Raw genomic sequence first — 21,347 nt, forward strand, 5'->3', positions numbered from 1 at the left:
TCTTCATCGCAAAATCCCTGTCTCCCCCTCTTGTGCCCTTTGCTGGAATGGCCACGAGGATATAGCCCATCTTTTCTTTGATTACCCATTTACCTCCCCCATCTGGAAAAAATCCCTCGCATCCATTTGGCCTCGCTGTAGGAGACCCTTAGCCTTTGATAGAAAATGGCACTGGATGGACTTAAAATTCTCAGAAACTACTATTTGTGACACTATTGGAAAGCTAGTCTTTGGCTCCGCTATCTACCACATTTGGATGGAACAAAATCTTAGGAGATGGACCTCCAACTCTCGATCTTTTGATTTGATTAGGAAAGTCATCTCCTTCGACGTCTCCTCCAAGCTCAGTTTTATTCCTCTCAGAGCTTTTTTTGATACCCCAAGGAACATGCATATTGTTGTATCCTAGGGTCTAGATTCTTCTCTCTTAATTTCTCCCACCTCTGTGTAGGTTGGTTTGAGTTTGTTTATGCTCTCCCCTCCCCCTCCTTCTCCCCCTTCTTCTCTTGCATATTTACCCCCCTAGGGTTTAGTAATATATTTATTCACCCAAAAAAGAAGAAGTGTGATGATGGAAGAGTGTTGGTAAGGGAGGAGGACATCGTGAAGAGATGGGATGAGTATATTTGTGATCTATTAAATGGAGTTAGGTCGAGTAGAAATGATCCGAATGATTACTTTATTCAACATGGCACCACACGTCATAAATATATTAGAAAGGGTAGTGTGGCGAAAGTTAAAAAAGCCTTGAGAAAGATGAAAGCAAGCAAACCTCCAGGCCCAAATGAGATTCAGATAGAAGTGTGGAAAACCCTTTAAGGGTGTGGGGTTTATTGGTTAACCAACTTGTTCAATAGGATTATGAACACTAGGAAGATGCCAGATAAATGGAGGAGAAGCATTGTTGTCCCGATCTACAAAAATAAAGGTGATATCCAAGTTGCAATAACTATAGAAGCACAAAGTGTGAATTCACCTAGAAGGGGGATGAATAGGTGAAGATAAAAAATTATGCGGAAATAAAACAAATTATCAATGTAAAGACAAGTAATAAACAAAGCAATAATTCAAAGAGTGACACAAGAGATTTATAGTGGTTCGGCTAATACTTGCCTACGTCCACTCCTCTCACCTTAGAGAGAATTTCACTATAACAAATTTTAAGTGAGAGCAAGAGAACTCGTAGAAATCTTGATTAAGAGCAAGAGAACTCAACTACTCTTGATTCTGAGCAAGAGGACTCAACCAATCTTGATTCCGAGCAAGAGGACTCACTACTCTTGATTCCGAGCAAGAGGACTCAATTAAAATATAAAATAAAAACTAATAGGAAAAGGGTTACCTCAACCTTAGTAGGAGTGTATGTTACCTTCCACCCTTGGAGCTTGAAGCTATATGAGGTTAAGGAGCTTGAGTGTGTGTGAGCTTGTGATGATTGGATGCTTGAATGCTCACTTAGGCTATTGCAATTAGAGCTTGTGATGAAGTCTCTTAATGATGATTAGGATATTTATAGGCTTGATGGCTCAATTCAATTAGGAATCTATTTCAAGATCGGATTCCAAAAGCCATAAATAATCCGGTATGCCGGATCACCTAATTTCCTTATTGAACAAAACAATAACGGTCAAAAGATAACAGTAATATATTGATCCGGTATGCTGGATTATGATCTTGTATGCCGGTTCAGGATCCGGTATGCTGGATTACAATCCGGCATACTCTGGAAGGCTACTGTGAGCATTTTCCTGAGATTGCAACATTGATCCGGTATGCCGTTTCATGATCCGGTATGCTGGATCATAAAACTTCTGCTGACATTGTTAAGTCCTTTGTTGGACTTACTTGGGAGATTCCAATTGGACAAGTCCGGGCCAATTTCTTTGGTTTTAGTCCAAGTGAGAAGTGTCTAAAACAACCTCCTAGGGTCACACTACATGTATGCATGCGTGAGTGTGTGCATTACATATGGACTTTAACAAATGAATTTACAACTTAGTACATTTCTAAGTCTTCATAATTCTTAAAGTCTTGAACTTCACTTCTTTACATGAGTATCTTCAAAGTGAGTTCTTCTAACTTGTCTTGATATTTGTCTTCAAAACTTGTTCTCCATTCTTCATGATTCTTTGATGTCTTGAAAGATTGGATAAGTTCAATTTGCTTTGAGCATTAATCTCTTGAATTGAGTGCTCCCCCTCACTTGATGCTCTGCTCTTATCTATACATCTTTTAGGCAAGAGTTAGTACAACTAACTTATTTGTTATCATCAAGACCATAATGGGTGATGTGTGGAATTTACCCCAACACAATGCTAATGAGTCACACTATAAAACTATGGGAGAAGGTTATTGAAGCATGTTTGAGAGGAGAGACTCATATCTCGATGAACCAATTTGGCTTTATGCCAAGTAGATCCACGACAAAAGCTATCTACTTATTGAGGAGGCTTATGGAAAGATATAGAGATAGCAAGAAGGATTCTCCATATGGTCTTTATCGATCTGGAAAAAACCTATGACAGAGTCCCTAGAGATCTAACCAACACGTTCTAGTAAAGAGGGGGGTGTCAAGTAAATATGTGGATGTGATTAAAGAGATGTATGAGGGTGTGGTGACTAGTGTGTGATATGTGGGAGGTTAGGGCAAGGAATTCCCAATTAAAATTGGATTACTTCAGGGTTCAACCTTAAGTCCTTACCTTTTTGCGCTTATCATGCATGATATAATCAAAGAGCATTCAAGACGAGGTCCCTTTGTGTATGCTGTTTGCCGATGATATCGTTTTGGTGAATGAGACAAAAGAAGGGATTAACTATAAGTTAGATCTTTGCAGGTCAACCATGGAAACAAGAGGCTTTAAGATAAGTAGAACAAAGAGTATATGATGTGTAATTTTATTCATACTTTGTTGGATGCTGATATGGTGCGGATTGGGGAAAGAGAGATACCGCAAAGTGACTATTTTAAATATCTGGGGTCAATCATAAATAAAGAAGGTGACACATGGGATGATGTTTCATGGAGAATTAAATTGGGATGGATGAAGTGGAGAGGCGCGTCCGGAGTACTGTGTGACTAACTCATTCCTTTAAAGTTTAAAGGAAAGTTCTATAGGACTGTTGTTCGAACAGCCATTATGTATGGGGCAGAATGTTGGACAATTAAGAATTGTCATATTGATAAGCTTTGTGTAGCAGAGATGAGGATGTTAAGATGAATGTGTGGAAAAACAAGGAAGGATAAAGTACAGAATGAACATATAAGAGCGGACTTGGGAGTTGCCCCGATCAGTGACAAGCTCCAAGAGAGTCGTTTAAGGTTGTATGGTCATATTCAATAGGTTCTATTTGATTCTGATTGAAGGAGCTAAAAGAGTTAGGGACAGACCTAAAATGACCATAGGAGAAGTGGTAAGAAAGGACATGCATAGTCTAGGTCTTGTACCAAGTATAACCTCGAATAGAACCTATTGGAGGGCAAGGATCCATATGGCAAACCCACTGTAGCTGAGAATCTCTTGACGTGCTGCGTTGTGCCTTTTTCCTCTTACTATCTTTCATTAGTCTTTCTCTTTTTTTCATTTCTCACCTCTTTCCCCACTCCTCTTTTCCGTACTATCTTTTATAGTTGTCACGGCGGCATGGCGGTCCAAGGCGGTGGAGGCCTGTCTAAGCGCTTAGGCGGTAAAGCAGCTGCCAAGCGGTAAAGGCGGTCTAGTGTTAGTTTCCCCCCTCCCTTCAAACACTCAATACATGATTCATCATACTATCATACCTTATATCATTAAAAATTAAATTTCTGCCACATCAAGTCATAAAAAATCAATATTAAGCAACATCAAGTCATCAAAAATCAACATTAAGTCAATTAAGTAATCAAAAATCAATATTGAGCCACATAAAGTCATCAAAAATCAAAATAGAACTAGAAGACAGCAGAACTGAAGAAACAAGCTATTGGAAGATTGAAACAATCAAACTTACATTTGGTTTAGTTCTTAGAAAATATGATCTTATCAATAAGTAATTAAACAGCTCTCGATTTAGAGAAATGTTTGTGTTCTCTAAGAAATTTGACTGATCAAATGAATTTATTTTTACATGAGACTTTTTGAATTAGGTAGAACACAAAACCAGCTTTTCAACAAATCCAAGATTACTTAAATCTAATTTATATTAAAAGAGTTATGTTTCGGTCAAACCTTATTTTGTGTGCGTGAATGCTGTCAAAATCGTTCTGAATGAAAATATTTTTTTAAATATCACAACTAATGTATTTTACCGCACTTAGGGTTTTGAGCAATGTTTTATCATATTAAGATTTATGGAATTTTTAGATTTGAGAAAAAACTCAACATTAGAAAGTTAAAAATTTCACTTACCACCAAAAATCTAGTTTTTGTTCTTGAACGGGGGGATTGACTTTTTATTCTTTTGAAATTTGATTTTTTAACTATTTTTATTGGATTCATATAGGGGGTATTTGCTTATTTATGAATAATATCTTAAGTAAATGGAATACAACTTAAATGATATTTGGCATAAATAAATGCCAGAACCTAGTTCGATACTAATTAAACCAGTGCAAGACGCCCTGCACTATGGCGGCAGTCGCCTAGGCCCCTACAGATCCACCTGGGTGCCTAGGCGATGCCTTGACAACTATGCTTTCTTCCCCTTTTAGGTTCGAACTCTTTTTTCCCTACTTTGTTTTGTTTGGATCCATGTAGCCGACCCTATTAAGTTGGGATAAGGCCGAGTTTGTTGTTTTATTATTATTATCATTATTATTAATATTGTCACGAAGGTTTGTTATTTTCCCAAATGTCACAAACATCTATTCTGACACATAGACAGATGATATGCCCATTTCACTATTGGATATAGAGGACATGGTTTAGATTACCCATGTGTCAAATTGCAGTAGGGGTGTCAATCGGTTCGGTCTGGGTTTGGGTCAGTTTTTCACGTTTCGGTGTAGCTTTTTGGGAAACCAAAATCGAACCAATAAGGACTGTTCAGTTTCAGTGTTGTTTGGTTTCGTGTCTGTTTCGGTTTATGATAACGGGTTAATAGCGATTTGGATTCGGTTCGATACCATATTTTGTTAACGGGTTGGGTTCGATTTGTGCCTATTTTCTTCTCTTTCTCTTTTCAACTACATAAAATATTTCATTAGCCCCTACTTTGTTCTATAAACTTACTAATGATGACACATGAGTGTTTAACATCACATTAGCCTAACACTTAGTGTTTAACTTACTAATGATGACATGAGTGTTTAACAAGCATTCAAGCCTAACACTTAGAATTTCATGTTTACGTAATACTTCATGAGTTCATGGTATAATTAAGGTTCACCAACGTTGGAAGATTCTTATTTTGGGTACAACAGCAGGAAATGTGTTGTTGGTAATTTTTTAAGTTCACTATTACCATCAAAACCAAAATTCGAGAACTTGCTTGCAATCAAAATTGGAAGACAAGAAAGGCAGATTCTATTCCAACAACAAACCTATCCAATGATCCTAAACGTCTAATAAGTTAAACTTGCAAAACTATGAGAAGAAACAGATACATTAATACATGATTGAACAAGCATTGCATATTTATGATTTTTTCATTGGATTTCTCCAGGTTGGAATCCATGTTCCTTACCCCTATGGCTTCTATGCATGTGCATCACAAGAGAAGATATACAATAAAATATCTATTTGTCACTTGCAAGGTGGGATCCTAAGAACATTCAAATAGAGTAATAGACTTAACAAAGGTAGTCTAGAATACAAGTGCAAATAGCTTAACAACAAAATCATACATCATCCACCTAAAACAACAATGTTCAACACTTATAGATTAAACAAAACCTTATAACATCCACTTAAAAGTCTTCAAAGTTAAAACATTGAAATAGAGTATTCAATATTACATCAAAATTCAAATGATCAAGAATTAGTGTTCCCTTAAAATAATTATAGTTCTTTGTCCTTCAAGAGTGATGTGTTGAGACCAAAAGTAACATAACATGTCCCGCACATTAAAAAAAAAAAAAAATTAACTCCAAAGATCAACAATTGTTTTATTTTATTAAAAATCAAATAATGAATTATGAAATGTGTGCAAGTGCAAACTACCTTTTCAACAAGCTCGAGCCAATCTTTCTCTATCTATTAGAACATGCAGGCACACCAATCTCCCTGTCAATCTGCAACAGTCCCAGCACATTTCCTAGCGCGTTGTCCACATCAATGGGATCATTAACAGGTTCAGCTACATACATAGTAAATCGCAGACTCTAATTCAATCAAATTCCTCCTTTTGCATTGGCACACATCCCGTGTATATTCATGCATGTGTACCAGTACTCTAGACATTACTGTGCACTCTCCCAACTCTAAGTGGTAATAGACAATTTAGATTTAAATAAACATAAAAATGGATTGCTCTGATTTTTCTTGGGATTTTCTGAAAAATCACCTTCCATTGTTGCATAGATAACTACCCTTATTATTATCATTGTTATTTTCATTACTATCATCATCATCAGTCTCATTCTTATTATTGTCAGTATCATCATCATCATCATCATTATTATTATTATCGTTATCATTATCATTATCCATCATCATCTTCATTATTAAAATTATCATTATCATTATTATTGTTATTTCTATTATCATTATCTTCGGTATCATTGTTATTATCATAAATAGAGAGAATCTATTCTTAAATTGAACTACCAAATGGAATTCTTATTCTCTAATTATTTTCAATTGATGAAACCACACAATTTCAACTTGATCAAAAATTTATTTGTTGACTTATTTTAATAAACCAATCTGAAATTGAAATAGAAAACCAACCATAGAGAGCCTTTGTCATGTGTAATAATCAAGTTCTTAATTTTTCCTTTGGGTTTCTATTTATCTAACCATTGAAGTGGTTTGCAGGACTAGGTTGCTAAAGAGTTTGACATTCCAGTGGAGTACCAGCGCTTTTGGCTATGGGCCAAGGGTCGAAACAATACCTATCGTCTAAGCAGGCCATTGACTTTTCAGGAAGAGAAACAATCTGTAAGTACTTCCAGTGTCATTGTTTTGTTAGTTTCCAGTACATATATTCAGAAGTTATCTTAAATCGAGCACTACATGTATTGCTTTATTTCTTTATGTTGTTGCCTCCTAAAAAAAAATTTAGTTATCCAGTCACCTATATTTCATAAGTTATCATGAATCTAACCATAGATGCATTGCTTTACTTCTTGGTGCTCCCTATTAAAGAATAACAGGGCGGGTGACCTACTCCATTTTACATTCAAAGTGATATTGCATAGCAATTGTCATCATGCTTTTATTGATGGGGCCCTTTCTGTGTTTGGGTGTGCGTGTGTGTCCATCATCTAGGATATTTGTTCTATAGGTGTGGAATGAGTTAGATTCATTACTTTGGTTGGGGCTCCTTCACTTGATTCTGCATGTTTGTGTCCATTGTCTGTTTTGGACCGCATTGTTCTTAGACAATGCAAAGCTTTCTTGGATGTTTTTCTACTCTTAATATTGGGGTGATGTAGGAGCATTTCCTTGGATCAGGTTGAACATGTTTGAGAGCCCCGACCGAGAACCGGGCCCGAATTGGTTTTTGGTCTAGTAGGATTATTAATGTAGTATTGGTTTGAGTGTTCAAATCAGTAGCCAGACAAGATCTTTAAACCAACGAATGATTCAGATTAAAGGACAGTCCTAGCAGATCAAGGAAAAGGGTAATTATGTAATTAACCAACAATCAGAAACAGGGAAAACTAGATAGATCAAGTCACAACGACAATATGATATAGAACAGTGAGTTGAAACAGATCATGATTCAGTAATTGATGATGAATATAAACAGCAACTGATAGGGGTGTAATTGTCATAAACTAAATAATTTCAACCAAACAAATATTAGGTTAAAATCAAATAAACATATCTTTGATGATCAAAACAGAACACAGAAAATCAGAATCGATTCATATGAGAAATAGTGAATTGTATTGATCTTCTAGAAGAACCAGTTTATTTGCAGGAAATTTCGGAGTTAAATTTACTCGTTAATGGCTAAGAATGAAGAATATGAATAAGAAAGTTCAGTAGAACAATGGTAGCAGTAGATCATAAAACTAGAAGACGATCCAACTAGGTTTCTCACCGTAAGGCGTCGATTGGATCAAACACCAACCCCTTCCCCTTGATTAAAAACAAGGATCTCCAATGAAGAAGACCAGCAGTTGTAGCAATGCAATTTTTAAAATTGTGTTTCAGAAGAAACTTCCCCATGTACAGTTTTATTTATAAAGAAAGAGATAGAGTTCAATGCAATTTTTAAAATTGTGGTTCAGAAGAAACTTCCCCACGTACAGTTTAATTTATAAAGAAAGAGATACGAGTTTGAGTTGGAATACAAAATCCCCCCAGCTGACTCTTTGTTACAAATCACAATCACTTAATAAATCTATTATATGCCAATGTCGACTTAAGTGATGTGGACCCACAACTTGATAGCTAACTTAGAGAATTAAATAGACAACTTGAATTGGACCAGATTTAATAAACTAAGCCAAAATAACTTAAAATAAACTCAATATAAGAAACCAACTAGCTGATAGTGTTAAACCCTGCCCCTGACTGACTGGAATCTTGACCGAAGGATAGGAAGCCTGACCAAGCAACCAAGCACACTGTGGAGTATCACTCCAGTGATTTGGATTGATGAAGAAACCCTGTGTGGATCATCCTACATGCCTGTCAGTAGATGGATCACTGACCCTTGCAATTGCACAGCTCACAGCATTATGTATGGCCTGAACTCCAGGTAATCTCTCTCCTCCCCATAACTGTGGGACCCACCTCTGAAAAAGTGTGTAAAAACTCTAATTGGCATGTGGGGACAATGCCCTAACCATGGGTCAAACCCTTGTGCAAACCCCACTGAGATTCAGCCTTGCTGAAATCTCTGGGCGATGCAGACAAGGCCCATAGACATCGCCCAGAGTGCAAAACAGCATATTAAATTGATTTTAAATTATGGGGACCACTCATATTGGACATGGGCACCCTCCATAGGTAGAGGGGAGTCTGAGGGACCACCTCAAATCCTTGGACCACTGTGGACCCCACCACTGTGCCCAAAATCACTGAGAAACAGTCCAAAAACTCATTTTGAAAAAGGGCCTTAGCAGCCAAACAGACCCTAGTATGGGCTGGGCCTATAAATAGCAGTGCCATGGGTTCATTTAAACCCCTTGGCTACTGTTCAAATCGTGGGGAAGGGAGAAGAAAGAAAAGAGAGGGAGAAGAAGAAGAAAGAGAAGAAGGAAGGAAGGGTGGAGTAACTCACACATCTGAGCTCAGATTTCGTGGCACCCAAGCTCAGCTCAGGTATATAATCGCTGCCCCTACCTGCTGCCCCCTTTGAATACCTGTGTTTTGGATGATTTTCTGCTCTCTAGCAGCCCAGAACAGTTGGGAACTGCCTAGAACTGCTCCAGATCTGCCATGCAAGCATGAAGCATGGAAGATCTGAGAATTTTAGGTAAAAATACAGATCTGTTCTACTGGTCTTGTAGCCAAAATCTGGTTGTGCATGGCTGCACTGCTAGATGCACTGTTAATTGGTTGTTTGGAGTCCTAGATGCAAGCCCTGGCTGCATGAGACCTAGCCCTAGGTGGTAGTAGCCCTAGATTACCATTTGATATGTAAATATAGCTTTGCATGTGACTGAAACCAAGATCTGAGGCTGGGAAAATTTGTGGGTTGCTATTCATTAGGCTCTCTGGGCAGCCTCTGGCAGCCAAGTGGTGGGCCCAGTGGAAAATCCACATGGACCAAAATGCAGATCACCCCTGGGGTCACCTAACACCCTAACATGCATTGGGAGAAGATTTGGTCACTGCCCATAACCAACAACCTTGGAAACTCAGCCAAATATCGGTTTGAAGACTCTGGGCGATGCACCCAGCGCCCAGAGCCATCGCCCAGTGAGTGAAATGTTGTTGTTTTGATGTTCTGACTTGGGGGACCTCACCTATTGGTCATGGTACTGTGAAGGAAGGTGGACAATGACCTAAATGCCCCTCCACACATCTGTCCATATGAGAGAATGCTTGGGAACCCAAGTGGGCCTCGTAGAACTTGGAAACCCTGCCTGTGCTTGGTCCTGCAGCACTGTCAAGCTGGGGACAGCACTGTAAGCTTAAGCTGACCTAGGGTTAGGTACTAACACTATAAATGACCATTTTACCCCTAGGCCACCATCTCTGGATGATGCACCGGGACATAGGCCTAAGGCCCAGTGCAAGGCCCAGAGAATTCCAAGTGAAAACCAACTAGACACCGGGTCAACTCAGTGAGCTTAGGTTAACCCTAGGACCACCAGAGATAGATTGGAATATTAAAATGATAATTTCTGATTTATATCTAGGATTTGATCCCCGCGCTCGAGGCCTACAACCAGACTGCAGTTGGAGCTGAATTTGCAACCGAGTTCTTAGAACCAGACCCAGGTGAGTGAAGTATTATCATATATGTATGTGTAACTGTGATACTATGCCGACAGTTCAGAATCTTAAATTATAAATGCTGTGTTATTTAATTTTGTTCAATAACTCAAATTACTACATATTGACTGTCTGTTGATGAACACTGTGAATTTTATCTGATGAATGTGAATGTTAGACTAGATGCCGTAGTCGGCTTGGAAATGAGGCCTGTGGTAGCCCGTAGTATGGGATACGGTTGACACCACCCGACTCATATGATGCCATATAGACATGGGGTTAGAGTTTCATCACCTATGCTACGCACCCTTGCCAACAGGAGTTAAGGTATTGGATGCCTGTGAGGGTGACCATATGTGTATATGAGAAAAGAAAAGAAATGAAAAGAAAGAAATGTGTTTGCACCGGAATGGTGATTATGGGCTATAAGCCAGAAAAGAAAAGAAAAGAGAAAGGGAATGGATTGCCCTACAGGTTAATCACAGAGGGTTGGTCGGGCTGACCTTGGTGAACGAATGCGGGAGCTGACTGGTCCTCTCCGACAACTCAATGGGTGTATTACGGGAAGGGGTAACCAAGCCCGCACCATGGGTACATGTATTGGGGATTGTAGTAGCACTGACCTGACTTAGTTGTATTGTTAGGTGGCTAATAAATAAACTGGACTTGCATATCATGTAGGATCATGTGGATTGTGGTTGCATGTGCATGTATAATGATATGTTTTGCTCACGAGCTCAGTGGGGCTCACACTCTGTTATATATGTTTTTCTTAGATGATTTTATAGATCGATACCGCTGTGGCATGGAGGCTCGTTACGAGGAGGAGAGCCCTGGTTATTATGATGATATTGGTGTGGACCCTGACGGAGGTCGTGCCGATGATGCGTGCATTCTCAGTGGTCATTGATGAAGATCGTTGAAGAGTGCATTTGATGCTTTTTATCTTGGGGACTCCTTTTTTTTTTTTGTTAGGAGTTTATCCCCTTCTTGCTTGTGGTTTAGCTGTAGTTTTCTTACTTTCTTTTTGGGGTTGAATTATCTCACCCTGTATATATATATGTATGTATTTTTTTCTTTCTTTTAACTTTTGTCAGCTTAGTTTCTCTTTGTGGGTTGTATCTGGGTGGGAATGTTTCAGAACACTTTGTATATATATATATATATATATATATATATATATATATATATATATATATCACTATCATTCCCGTATCGCTACGCTTTCCCTTTTGTTATTATAATTGTAGTTTAGCTGCAGTACTCTGATCTTACCTGTAGTAATGCGATGAATGTGGGACCGTGAATATAATAACTGCTTCTAGATCTGTGGGATTTGGCGGATTACCGTTACGCAATTCGGGTCACCTACCTAATCCTCCCGGGGGTGGTTTGGGGTGTGACAGATAGGCCCATAAAAGTGGCCCTATTACATTGAAAACCCCATGGATAATACCACATGGACCATAGGCCCAACAAGTTATTGCACGGTGCAGTGCTGCATCATGCGATGGCTGCATAGGCCATGTGCACCATGTGGGGTCCACTGTGCCACATGGCCTATGCAATGCCGCACGATGTAGCATTGCACTGTGCAGTAACAGGAGACGATAAAAATTCCAACCCAATCCTAGACTTATTCCTCGGCAAACACTGTTAGTTTGGTGATGAATCTACATCAACTCTCCCCAGCTTGAAAAAAACTTGACCTCGAGTTTTGTAGTAACGAGGAGAAAACAACATATAGGTTGTAGACTTGACCGTTCCCAAACAGAATTCTGGTTGCTTGTAGACTTTAGGAATGTAGTCTGCAAGGGGTGGAGTTCTCTCTTCAAAGAACTATGATGGCATAACGAATTCTACATGATCAAACTCTGAATCAAAATTAACCGTGAACGTCGTATGCATAGAGTTCTCATCGATGGTAACCTTCTCATTGAGGATTTGAGGTACCAGCTCTTCCTCTTCAAGAACAACATCATGAATCTCGAAGATTTGTTTTGGAGTACTCTCAAACACTAACCTTCCACGGCTTCAGGCTTGTCTACTCTAATCTCGTCAACGTAGACCTCTTTAGTGGAATCTTCTTCCATGGTTTCAGCCACCGAGACATGAATAATCATATGAATGCCACTGCTTAATCATAGTTATTTGCGTTAAAATCTCAGTCTTCAGGACCATCATGATCAGATTCTTCCACTTTAGTAACAACATTCGAACAATTTCCTGGCAGTGATAACATTGCACTTATTGCTTCTGACAGATGAGGGGCCGGTGGTAGTAGGGGCTTTCTCAAAGTATTCTCCCCAGCTTGGGAGGGAGGGAGGGAGGGAGGGAGAGAGCGAGAGAGTGAGGGAGAGATGTAACCGTGCACTGTAGATGCTTGTCACTCAGATCTTCTTTCATTTCCTCCCAAGTGATTGATTGGGGCTTTCTCAAAGTATTCTCCCCAGCTTGGAGAGAGAGAGAGATGTAATGTAACCGTGCACTGTAGGTGCTTGTCACTCAGATCTTCTTTCATTTCCTCCCGAGTGATTGATTGGTACTCTACCTCGGTCTTCAAGATCCCTCTCATAAGTTCTCATAGGCAAAACTAGGGTTCAAAAGTCTGAGAATAAACTGATTTTAAGAACCACAACAAACGAGAAGGGAAAGGGCTGTAGTTACCCCAGAGTGGAGGTCTTGAGGGATAAGATCAGTCCTCAAAATTTCAAATGAAATTGTCGGCTAAATTCTGAGATTCCACAGCTCTTGATTTAGGGTTTAATTGAGGAGATTTCTGGTAGGAGACACACCAGACTCCTTAGAACACCACCAAATCCCAATCGAGTAGGGGTTGCTATGGGAAGGTTTGATCTTCAAAACTTGGGCAGCAATTGATGTCTAACTTGAGAGATCAATGACCTCAAAAGTCTTAGCAGGAAACCTTCAAGATCATGAATCGTATGTGCTTGAAACCTCTCCAATCAGCAACAATGTCAGCAACAACTTGATATCCTTCGATGGAGGAGAAGGGGAAGAAGGATAGGAGACTATCTCAGTCTAGGGCTTCACACCCAAGGTCTCTCACCTCACTACATCTCACAGGCTCTCTTTGCACAAGCAAGCTTCAATTTTCATTTATAATCGTGTGGGTAGACTCAAAAGGTCCATTACATATAAAGTGGTCGTAGCCAGCAGTAAAAATGGAAAGACAACATAATAGAAAGTTATGGACAGCAAGTACCTAAGATCCTAGCTATTAAACAAAACAGAGTATCTAATAGGGATATTACAACAATAAAGATCCTAACCAACTAGTGTCATTACAATAAAAGAAAAAGCTATTTTCTAAAGCTGGAAATAGAAACTAGATAATGACAGCAATAAAACCTGATCCTCCTGTTGACCAAACAACGGTCTAGGGATCAAACCATGGTTCCCTAGGGAGACCAAGATATTTATCTTTAGGGTTTTGCACGCCCTGGGTTAGCCCATGGTGTCCCATGGGTGCCCCATTTTAATTTTAGGGTTTCCCATGGTCGCCCATGGGAACCCTGGTGCATCCCTATTAGGGTTTCTCCTTCCCTATTGCGTCCCATAAAATTAATTATCACAATAGGGACGGAGTAATTCGTCTCTAGTCCATCACATGGCAAGAGGGATCCATCCCATACTCGAATGCGCAGCGGAAAATAATCGATTAGAGTTTCTTTCGCATCCCATAAATATTAAAAATCAATGAACAGAAGGAATTAATAAAGAACTGCTAACCTGGTGAGCCTCAAGTGTTGCTCCTCCAATAGATAGTGGTTCTTCCTCCAATGAGCGCTCCAAGCAAACAGATCTGAACCTCCAATGGTGCTACCAAGGTTCTACACGCCAATCCCAGATGCCCTCAAACTCCTCAGCACAGATCTAGGGTTTCACAAACCTAACTCTCAAACACAGGTGAGAGAAGCAAGAAGAAGAAGAGAGATCACAAGAGGGAGAGAGAAAAACCAAAAATGCAGGAGAGAGAGTGTCTGCTCCAAAAACGTGGAGAGCTTCTCTCTTGCGTATTTTTGGTCCCCTATTTATAATAATAGGGTTTAATTAAATCCTAAATAGATTTAATAGAGCCCTAATGAGAGTCTGACTCTCTCTCTCTCAGTCTGGCAGTTCTGTTTAAACTCAAAGTGCTACACAGGTGAAGAAGCAGAATCTAATAGGGAAAGTATTAATTAGATTCTTTATTTAATTATTAATGGATAATTACAATTAGCACCAAATCCATTAATTAAATAAAGAGCCAATTAAATTAGCAAATTCCAAATAACTCCCTATATGATAACAATTTATCATATACAACCCCCCCACTAATCAACACCATCCTTATGGAATCTAAGGCATGTACACATGTACTGCCAAACCCCAATCCATAGTACATGTCCATATAAGAGCGTCTGTGCATCCGATCGGGTCCCGCAAAACTTGATAAAATACTTTATTTGAAATAACTATAAATAATGTATCATTTTATGTAAAATAAATTTTGCAAAAGCATTTCCAAAACGGTACTGGATCCAGATTCTGATCCGATCATGCACAGACAGTCTCTATCTTGGTGTTCCCCAATCAGGCAGTGGTGACCGTGTTGGATAACTCCTTCACTCACAAAGTGTTCACGCATTCCCAGAACACCGGCTTTGACTCGCTTGAGTCTCAGTCATTGATGAACCAAAGAATGCGATCACACTTTACAGTGACAGGGTTCCCTCAGGTACAGGGTGTCGGTGACACATGTCTATCCCTTCCTACATCTGGCAGTAATACATGAGGGAATCGACAAAGTAGATTCTTCGCCAATGCACACATCAAACATGTGAGCACTCGCATTCGTACCCTGACATCACATGTCTAGGCATACCCAATGCGACGATCATATGATAAGGGTGCCCAGCCCAAACCCTAGTCGTGACTACCATTTTAAGTATAACTTACGGACACATAATGCTTAAAAAGTTTATATCGCATGTGACAATATTAAACTAAAATGTATAAATGTTCAATACAAATGTGAACCGGGTTGAACCGGGTTTGATGGACACACACTTGTCCAACAATCTCCCACTTGTACATCAAAGCCAATTCCCCATACATTTTAAACCCATGCCCTCCATGTGTTTCTCAAACACTCCTGGTGACAAACCCTTTGTCATGGCATCGGACACATTTTCGAGTTGTGTCCACTTTGGAGATACTCACGTCACTCTGTGGATAATCTCTCGATGAGGTGATACTTTTGTTGCACGTGCTTGTTCCTCCGATGAGCCCTAGGCTCCTTAGCTTGTGCAATGGCCCCTTTCTTTGTCACATAACAGGGGAATAGGGCCCTTGACAAGATCGGGGACTACTCGGAAATGTTAGGAACTTCCTAACCCAAACACCTTATTAGCCGCAACACATGATGCAAGGTGTCCATAAAAATAGGGATCGGCTGTAGATTTCTATTTTGTACTCCTCTATACAATGGCACCTCTACTCATTAAACTCGTAATGACTCACAATACCTACTGCATAGCAGACGTCTGGCCTCGTGCGCAATATAGCGTACATTAGACTTCCTACTGCTGAGGCATAGGAAATCCTCTTCATCTCTTCAATGTCCGTCTGAGACTGAGGACATCGAGATCTGGAAAGACTGACTCCATGTCTGAAGGGAACACTTCCCCTCTTGGAGTTCTCCATACTAAATCTGGCCAGGACTTTGTCTATATAGGTAGCCTGTGACAAGCCTAGCATCCTTTTCTGGCGATCTCTTACGAGTTTGATCCCAAGGATATAGCTAGCTTCACCAAGGTCTTTCATCGAAAACGTTGTGGATAACCACTGTTTTACTGATGAAAGGAATCCTACATCGTTACCAATCAGCAATATGTCATCTACGTATAAAATAAGAAAACATACTCCCCTCCCACTGATCTTCTTGTAAATGCAAGGTTCATCCATGTTTTGATCAAAACCAAATGATTTGATTGATTGATCAAACCTGATGTTCCAGCTCCTGGAAGCCTGCTTCAGTCCATAAATGGACCTCTGCAATTTGCACACCTTTCTTTCTTCCTCCAAGGAAGAGAACCCCTCTGGTTGTTCCGTGTAGATTTCCTCTTGAAGGAACCCATTTAGAAATGCAGTCTGCATATCCATCTGCCAGATCTCATAATCAAAGTGTGCTGCGATAGCCAATAAAATCCTGATGGATTTCATCATCGCTATTGGTGAAAAGGTTTCCTCATAGTCTATACCCTCTTTCTGGGTATAACCCTTTGCCACCAGTCTTGCTTTGAATCTCTCGACCTTTCCATCTGCGCCCTTCTTCCTCTTGAAGATCCATTTACATCCAATCGGCTTGACGCCAAGTGGTGGATCGACTAGAGTCCAGACCTTGTTGGAATGCATCGAATCGATTTCAGAGCGCATTGCTTCCAGCCACCTAGTGGCATCAACATCCTTTAGAGCCTCAGAGTATGTCATCGGATTATCATCCGATTCAACCGATACCATGTGGAACTCTTCCACTGTTTCCTCTTCGGTTAGAAGAGTTAGCCTGGTGGGTGGTCTAACAGTCCTCCCATTGCATCGAGTTCCTCGGTGTTGGTATTTCACGGGTATGTCGGTTGGTCTCACGGAAGTGACGTTTCGAGCCATCGATAGCTCTTTTATGACTATTTGGTTCGGACCTCGGGTCATCATTTCTTCCTCCAAAAATGTGACATGTTTACTTACAATGACCTTTTGGTCAACTGGGTCATAGAAATAATAGCCTATCGTGCCTTTGGGGTAGCCTAAGAAATAGCATCTCGAAGTCATGGATTCTAACTTGTCTGTCTGTTGCTTTCACACATGTGCTATGCAACCCCATACCCTAAGGTGTTGAATACTGGGCTTTCGCCCTTTCCACAACTCAAAGGGTGTCTTGGCTACAGACTTAGATGGAACCCTATTCAAGATATATATCGCCGTCTCTAAAGCGTACCCCCAAAAAGAAAGAGGCAGCTCACTATAAGTGAGCATCGTCCTGACCATATCCAATAGGGTCCGATTGCGTCGTTCGGATACACCATTTTGTTGTGGTGTGCCTGGATTAGTTAGTTGACTAACTATCCCTTGGGATATGAGATGTTCTTTAAACTCATCCGATAGATACTCCCCTCCACGATCTGATCGTAAGGACTTGACGCGTTTATCGAGTTGTCTTTCGACCTCGGCTTGGAATTCTTTGAATTTATCAAAGGCTTCCGATTTCCTACGCATCAAGTATATGTAACCATATCTAGAGTAATCATCGGTGAACGTGATAAAGTACTCATACCCATATCTTGCTTGTATGTTTATGGGTCCACACACGTCAGTGTGTATCAACTCCAACAGATCTGTGGCTCTAGCACCTTTATTGCTAAAGGATTTCTTGGTCATTTTGCCCTGAAGGCATGACTCACAGGTGGGGAATGGTTCCACCCTCGACTCTCTAAGGGCCCATCCCTCACCAATCTCCATGATTCGGTCCACATTAATGTGACCCAATCTTAAATGCCACAGATATGTTGAGTTCACTGGAGTTGCTTTCCGTTTCAAATCAACATTTGAAACAACATTCGTTCTAATAGGGCAATCTAGAAAATACAAACCACTTTGCATATATCCGGATGCCACAAAGGAATTATTAAAACGAATAATCAATTTAGAATTAAAGGAAAAACTCTATCCGTCCAAAACAAGTTTTGAAACTGAAATTATCTTCCTCTTGAAAGAGGGTACATAATAGCAATCCTTTAAAACTAAACTAGCAGAACTAAAATTTAAAATAAAAGTTCCCACAGCCAACGCCATTATCTCAGCTCCAGTGCCCATCTGAAGACGCACTTCATTTCTTTCCAGGTTCCTTGTCTCCTTGAACCCCTGCAAATCATTGCAAATGTGAACAGTGGATCTACTATCCACCAACCAAGAATTGGTCGGTTCAAAAGACAAATTAGACTCATAAAGAACGTGAACATCACATGTACCTTCTTTAGCAGCCTCTGTTTCATCCGGCTTCTTGTCTTTCAAAGTTGCCAGGTAAGCACGACAGTTTCTTTTCCAGTGACCCTCCTTCTTGCAATAGAAGCACTTGCCTTTGCCTTTATTGCCAGACTTCCCACCCTTGGCTTTCAGGGTCTTGCCCTTACTTCCCTTTTTCTTCTTCTTCCCATTTGAAGAAGGCTTTGCCTCAGTTGCATTGACCTCAGCCTTGTCCTTTTTCAAGGACGCTTCAGCCTCTACCAGTGCATTAGCAAGCTCGGTGAGCTGCATCTCCTTCTCGGACATCTTGTAGGACATCCTAAAAGGTGCGTAGGTAGAAGTGAGTGACGCTAAGATCACATCAGTCTTGTATCGCAGGCTGAAATCAGTCCCCATGGATTCCAATTTTTCAAACAGATTGATCATTTTCATTACATGATCCATCACTAGAGTCCCCCGAGACATCTTGGAGTTATGGATTTGACTCACCGCATCGAGAATGTGCGTGTGTCAAGCTACTGTTGAACAATTCAGCAAGCTTATCCATTTTACCCCCGCGATGCGTATATCCTTGACGAGTCTACAACTGATTTTTCCAACGATCCTAGGATATAGAGTGATGCCTTGGAATCCCTCATGAGGAACCCTTGCATCTCTTCATTTGCCTCAAAATCGTTCGGGTCGGGTTGAGGAGGAACTTGTTCATCTAAACTGTGTATAGTCCTTAGAGATCGGGAGCAACTTAATGCTCGGTACCAATCGACACGTTTGTACCATTAAGTTTGTATTCGCTAATGAGTGTTAACAGTTGGAATTAACGGACCATCGTATATTAGTCTACACATGCACAAGTAAATAACCACATGCTAATTAATGACCATTGAAAATAATAAATTGAGCACACACACATCAATGGTCTTTCATGATTTGGGTTTCCCTCATAACCCAAAAGATGAATTGGATACCTACAACCCTTGCATGCATAACTTACCCTGTCGGGAGTCATTATACACACCATGGTAGTGTGGACTAAGCTGTCCGCCTCATGGGCTTCCAATATTTTCGGCCACCTGGGTGTCATGTCCAGATCCTGTCGGCTGACATACACCCAAGTCATGTACTTACCTATCGCATTAATTAGAATCATGGAATCATGAAAGATGGCCCACTGTCGCAGTGCCCTCTCACTATCCATACCCTAACGTATCTAGATGGAGGTAAATATAGATAAATGCGTGACAGAGGTCCTGGCAATATCCTGTCGGCTTATGCGGGGTCATGTCACACATTTTCTACATTTATCTTCAATAGGAGGCCATGAACATGTCTACCGATTAAGACTAGTTCATATCATACATGTATTGTGAATAAAGAGTGATTAATTAACTCTCACATACATGGATAGATTTAAACAACATAATTAATCAACATTAATTAAAAGTGATTATGGGATGACGGCATTTTTATCAGAAGCAATTAAAGAACCCTCCCAATAAAAATAAAACTAATAACTTTGGGTGCATTTATCATGCCATGGATGCCACGCCTCGATCATCTCCTCCGCCCGATCACGTCTCCAAAGTAGGTGACTTGCATCTCCATAAGCTTTGAGCACCACATGTGGATCACCATCTACATGCCCTGGGAGTCCTAACTCCTCTAAAATTACAATGGAAACCTAAAAAAAATTCTATACACTTTCCTTTCCATAATAATAAAGAAACCTCGCATGGAGAAACCAACCCACCATTTGGGTTGCCCATGGGGTGGAGTACATTTGTTTATAAAAAAGAAAGGGGGAGAGAGAGAAAGAGAGAGAAGCATCACATCCACCCATAACCCCATGTATCACATACATAAACAATCCATCCATTTATTAGAATGTCATTCTCATAATCACATCATAATATAATTTCATGCATGGGCATTAAAGCAAGTGAACCAAAAATTAAAACATGGATTCCTTCAATTATTGAACCACCACATCGCATGTGATAACATGTATCCAAGCCCATAAAATTAAAATCGCATTTTAATTGCAAGTGGGTAAAGAGGGAATCTCTTCACCCATCATCATCCTCCAAAAACAAAACAAAATAATAAAATTCTGTTTTGAAAAATCTTTTTTTTTTTTTGTTAAACGGAGGGAAAACAAGGGGGTGCATGCAGCCCACTTGCGCAGCGCTGCCACTCCTGCGCAGCCCATAGGCACGGGCCCTGAGACAGCAGCCTTGGGGCTGTAGGCCGCAGCTGCTGCCCATAGGCTAAAGCCCACGGACAACGACTGCGAGGCCCGCAGCCCGCAAGCTTGCTACCGCAGCGGCAGCCCACAAGGGGATGCGCACAAGGGTAGGTTCATGGGGAAGGGCGTGCACAGAGGCTTGGCAGCGTGCGCTCTCCCCCCACATATAGAATATGATTAAAAAAATTTAAAATAAAAATTAGTAATCACAACCTAATTGGATACATGCTTCAATAATTGGAATAAACAAAACAAACCAAATCCATCATCACATGGGTAGGTTGTTACACTAACAACCTTGTAACTACCCATGTGCACATGGGAAGGTTGTTACAACAACCATATCCTAACCACCCATGTGCCAACTTGCATCCCACTCATGATAATCATATTAACCATTAATTATCTAATATTCATGGGTGGGAAAGGTGGCTCTGATACCACACTGTTGACCAAACAACGGTCCAGGGATCAAACCATGGTTCCCTAGGGAGACCAAGATATTTATCTTTAGGGTTTTGCACGCCCTGGGTTAGCCCATGGTGTCC

The 21,347-nt window shown here is 40.3% G+C and overlaps 1 pseudogene; it reads left to right on the plus strand.

Annotated features, from left to right (window-relative positions):
* LOC122655890 overlaps nucleotides 1–21,347 on the plus strand; it is a 93,006-nt pseudogene that overhangs the window by 870 nt on the left and 70,789 nt on the right.

Source organism: Telopea speciosissima, chromosome 1, assembly GCF_018873765.1.
Source record: "Telopea speciosissima isolate NSW1024214 ecotype Mountain lineage chromosome 1, Tspe_v1, whole genome shotgun sequence".
Lineage (NCBI taxonomy): Eukaryota > Viridiplantae > Streptophyta > Magnoliopsida > Proteales > Proteaceae > Telopea > Telopea speciosissima.